The sequence below is a fragment of the Portunus trituberculatus genome, chromosome 20 (genome assembly GCF_017591435.1).
Source record: "Portunus trituberculatus isolate SZX2019 chromosome 20, ASM1759143v1, whole genome shotgun sequence".
NCBI classification, from domain to species: domain Eukaryota; kingdom Metazoa; phylum Arthropoda; class Malacostraca; order Decapoda; family Portunidae; genus Portunus; species Portunus trituberculatus.
Genome location: NC_059274.1, coordinates 3,637,501 through 3,643,057, shown reverse-complemented (window position 1 = coordinate 3,643,057; position 5,557 = coordinate 3,637,501).

Genomic DNA, 5,557 nt, shown 5'->3' with positions numbered 1-5,557 from the left:
ATGTATATAGTGGTGGTAGCGTGGCGACAACGAAAATAAATGTGAGAGAGAGAAAGAGAACAAGAGCGAGAGCGAGAGAGAGAGAGAGAGAGAGAGAGAGAGAGAGAGAGAGAGAGAGAGAGAGAGAGAGAGAGAGAGAGAGAGACTTCAAACCGGTCCCAGGAGCAAAGAACAAGACAGATGAGGAGGATAAGGAAGACAGCAATTGCAATATAATACACCACCAAACAAACAACACAAACACAGGTACAAAAAACAACACACTGCACGCATCACCAACACAAGCACGCACAACACACGAATAAACAAACAAGAAAACAAGTCTGCAAATACAAGATACTTAAGAATGGAAGAAGAAAGAGCGAGACACACACACACACACACACACACACACACACACACACACACACACACACACACACGCAAAGACTGACATACACAGACCCTTAATTACAACGCATTAATCCCACCTCATCTCATTCTGACTTAAACAAAAACACACCTGGGGATCTACGATGTTAATGAGCGTCTAAACCTTCCCATTAGCCGGCCAGGTAATAATAATCGCTAGGTAATCCGAAGTAACATAATTTTAAACCAAGAATGAACCGGGCGAGGAAAAAAAAAATTAAAACACCATTTGTATAAGAAGGAGAAGTAAAATCTGTTCCCACTCCCTCTCTCCCTCCCTCTCTCTCTCTCTCTCTACTCTTCATAAGTCAACGAAAGAAAGGCAGCATTGAATTGTGAGATCTGTTACAGGAAATCATTAAGGTTAGGTATAAAAAAGAGAGCACCAGGTAACATGTAAGGAGTGATTGAGGCTACAGGTAAATTAGCATGGCAGGTGTGGCGATAAGGTAAGGATTCAGTTACCTGTTTGGATGTGTAATGCTAATAATTAACTCAACTCATCATTATTTTTTTGTGATGCCTCTCTTCTCTTTCTCTTCTCTTCTCTTTCTCTTCTCTCTCTCCTCTCCTCTCCTCTTCTTTTCTCTTCTCTTCTCTTCTCTTTTCTTCTCTTCTCTCCTCTCCTCTACTTTTATCTTCTCTTCTCTTCTCTTCTCTTCTCTTCTCTTCTCTTCTCTCTCTCTCTCTTTCGTTTTCGACAAATTTAGTGGAAATCGCGAGTGATTTGCTTCATTTCTTTTCTTGTATTAATGAAATACTCGAATACTAAATTGTGTAATTATTTTATTCATTCCTTTATCTACTTTAATTTTTTTTTTAAGTTTTAAGCTTTTTTTTTATTTATTCATCTATTTACCATTTTTCATTATCTATTTTCTTCATTCTGTTTGTTGGTCGTTTTCGTTAACTCATAAATAAGTATATTGTCGATTCACTTACTGGTATTTGCAAACTTATATTCTACTTACAGAAATATAAATCAGCGAACACAAAATAAAATAGAGAAAAAAAGAAAAAAAAAAGTCAGACAACAAAGAAAATACACGCATAACTTAACCACCACCATCATCACCATCACCACCACTACCACCACAGCCATCACCACCACCACCACCACCATAACCTTAACTCTACACACATGACCAGTATCAAAGAATGTGCTAATGAGGAAAAATAGGTCACCTCTCTCTCTCTCTCTCTCTCTCTCTCTCTCTCTCTCTCTCTCTCTCTTTCTCTTTCATTGACCGCCGGCGACTGTCAACTGTTTATTTAAGCCCCAAAACTCAGCAGGGCGCGGAACAGATTGAGGCAGAGAGGGAAGAAGCAGCGCATTGTCGTCTGGTCTTGTACACGCGGGAGAAGACCAGGCGGGAAGGAGCGAGAGGGAGGAGAAATGAGGGAGGCAGGAAACTAGATAAAAAAGGGACATGGCCGAGGGAAGAAGGCGAACAGGAGGAGCGAGAAGGGGAAGGAAGGGACAAGATGTACTCAAGAAAGTGGAAGGAGGAGGAGGAGGAGGAGGAGGAGGAGGAGAGGTAGCAAGTAGCGGACAGGAGTACTAAAGGTGACGAAACTGATGATAAAGGGGTCAAGGAAGAGAAGGAAGGGAGGAAAGGAGAGGAGGAAAAGAGAGGGAGGGAAGAAAGGGAGAAATTATATGATAACAAGAGGAGGAGGAGGAGTAGGAGGAGGAGGAGGAGGAGACACTTGGATAAGAGGGGATACATCCTTCTCTCTCTCTCACACCCCACACTCACTCCCTCCTCTCTCCCTCCCTTTCCTCCCTTCCCAATCGTGTTTCCTGGTTGTTCCTAGTAATCGTAATTGTCCTTTTCCTTCCTCTGTTTTTGTCCTGATGCCAATAATTCCTGCAAATTATGGAGAAGGCGACATGTGTTTATCTTGGGGACCCATTTCACGTTTTTCTCTCTCTGCAGTTGTTTTGTGTACATTTATTTGTTTTAGAGGGATGGTTTTGTTTTGGCTAGTGTCTTATTTAAGTGGTTGTCCTTTGCGATTTATGTGTTATTATTACGTATAATCTGTCTAGACTTTGCCTGTGTTTTGCTAACCTAAGAACGTATTCCGATATATTCTTATTTTATTTAATCTAGTTCAACTTGACTAATGTTCTTAAATGGCAAACCTTCTAATGGAAAGCAAGGAATTCTAGTTGTAGCTCGTATGTCAAAATTACCTGCATATTCAAATTGTATCTCCTCTCACAGTTATTAGTCAATTATTAATCTCTTTGTTTTATTGGAAAGAGAAACTTGTAATCCCAAAGACACTGTTGTCGAGAATTGAAAAAAATGCTTGATAGAAAATGCAATAGGTGTGAATGAAAGATAATCAAGAAAAAATAGCCAAATTTGTTTAAAGCTTGAAGGAAAATTGTATGACCATATAGCTGTTTAGTTTATCTCAGAGAATCAAATGTTAAAAGGATAATCTTGTAATGAGAAGCATAAAATCTTGAGGAAATCTTTGTTTTACTCTCATTACAGTACATACTCCTATCTCTCTCTCTCTCTCTCTCTCTCTCTCTCTCTCTCTCTCTCTCTTACCTATATCACTCGGCTGACTATTAAGGACTTTTCATCTCCATTTGCTTATTCAACGCAGCTCTCCCACACTTCTTCTCTCCCTCCCTTTATACACCCCGTCCATCTCCCCCTTCCCCCTCCATACGTTAGGAACACTCCACAACTGACACAATTTGCTACAAGGAACCAATCAGGCATCTATTTGTTTTCTGCGCCAATTACAACCCTGTCCAGCCAATTACAACTCTGACCAGCCAATTACAACATGTTTAGCCAATTGCATGTGTCCTTGTAACACGGACCACGCGCTGATTGGTCGGACAGGTGAATGTGCTAAGGCTGGCAATCAGTGTTGTTTTTCAGGGCCGTGGTGGTGGTGGTGGTGGTGGTGGTGGTGGTGGTGGCAATATTAGTTTTTGTTGTTATTATTGTTGTTGTTATTTTTCGTAGCTTTTGCTGTTGTAGAAGTAGTAGTAGTAGTAGTAGTAGTAGTAGTAGTAGTAGTAGTAGTAGTAGTAGTAGTAGTAGTAGTAGTAGTAGTTGTTGTTGTTGTTGTTGTTGTTGTTGTTGTTGTTGTTGTTGTTGTTGTTAATATTGTTGTTATTGTTGTTGTGGTTGTTGCTGTTGTTGTCGTTAAAAAAACATAAAAGGAAATAATATCAAGAGTAGGAGGAGAATGAACAACAGGAGGAAGAAGAAGAAGAACAAGAAGAACAAGAAGCAGAACCACAATAACTACTACAACAACATGAAAAACAATAACAAAACAATAACAAGAGTAAAAAAAGGCGACTAGGAGGAGGAGTGGTACTAGTATTCTACCCTGACGTGATCCATAATGTACTACTGTAATCTATCGTGATCTATAATGCATGTGTTAATGTATGCATCGAGATGTATTTGTGTTCCAGAGTTTATTGACCAACCACCTCCTGACGGGGCTGAAGGTAGGGAGGGAGAAGTGCAAGAAGAAAACAAGAACAACAGAAAAAAATGAAGGTGACAAGTAAATGAATAGAGAAATAAGAGTAACAAAGAGAATAAGAACAATCAAATCACATGAAAAAGGCAAGAACATGAAAGAAAATAAAATGAAAAACGCGGTGAAAATTAATCACTTCAATACTAGGACACATTTTCACCTTGAGATTTTGTACGATAAGACCATTTTATTGACATTAGGAAGGGTCTATGGAGGTCAGAAGATTGATGGCCACAGTCTTCACTATTTTAATCTTCCCACACAAGTTTCTGAAGCTGTATAAAGTCACCAAATAGTAACCAAAATGAATAATGAAACGCGTCACGGTACTGAAGGGGGTTTAAGGTCCAAAAAAATGAATATATGAAAAATACCACAATGAACAAGAACGTAGAGAACAAGTCTGAAAAAGAAAACAAGAAAACGAAAAAGAATAAGAACATTAGAGTCAAGATCACGAACGGGAAGAAAAACACAAGAAAATACGAAAAAAACGAAAAGAAAAAGAAGAACACGTAAACAAGACTAAGTAAAAAAGTGTAATACGAAGAAAGACAAGGAAATAACAAAAACCCATGAATTACAACAAGAAAATAATAAAAGCAGATAAAGCAAGAATAGCAAAGAACAAGACTAAAAAGAAAAAAAGAAGGAAGAGAAAAAGAACAACAACAAAAAGAAAAACGAGAACATCAGCTTATCAAAAAGAAGATTACCAGACTAAGAAGATTCCAAGGCGAAGATGAACCTCAATAAATAGCAATAAGAGAGAACACAAAGGGGATCATAAGCTGCAGGTAAGTACATCAAACACTCTACTCTCGATAAAGCGTCTCCAGTCTTACTTTCCTTAATATTCATAAATGCAGGGAACTGGTCCAGGGGGAGTGATAAAAGTAGTACATACATAACTTTTTTTCCCCCTCTCTGGAAGGTACCGCCCCTCTCCGCCTTGTGACACTTCTAACCTGATTCATTGTTTGCTTTCCTTTCTCGAATGATCCAATAATTTACATCTAATTATTCGATCAAGTGTGTGTGTGTGTGTGTGTGTGTGTGTGTGTGTGTGTAATAATAACAATAATAATAATAATAATAATAATAATAATAATAATAATAATAATAATAATAATAATAATAATAATAATAATAATAATAATAATAACAGCAACGATATACTGTTTACTGGAATTGCAGTACATTTATATTGAAATATACATAAGAAGATGGCAGGAGGGGGCGGACGTAAGATTAGTTCACTAACCTAATGGTGTGTGTGTGTGTGTGTGTGTGTGTGTGTGTGTGTGTGTGTGTGTGTGTGTGTGTGTGTGTGTGTGTGTGTGTGTGTGTGTTTTGAGCATTACTATTTAAGATGGCTTAAGAAATATCAGTAACTCATAACAGAACCTTATCTTAACATCTTTTTATTTACTCCATATGTGTGCGCGTGTGTCTGTTCTATTTTATCATACATTTTTTACGATGGCTTGTAATTACAAGTAACTAGTTAACTGCAGGAACCAAAAACTTACTTTCTCACTCATTTAAGTGTGTGTAAGTGTGTGTGTGTGTGTGTGTGTGTGTGTGTGTGTGTGTGTGTGTGTGTGTGTGTGTG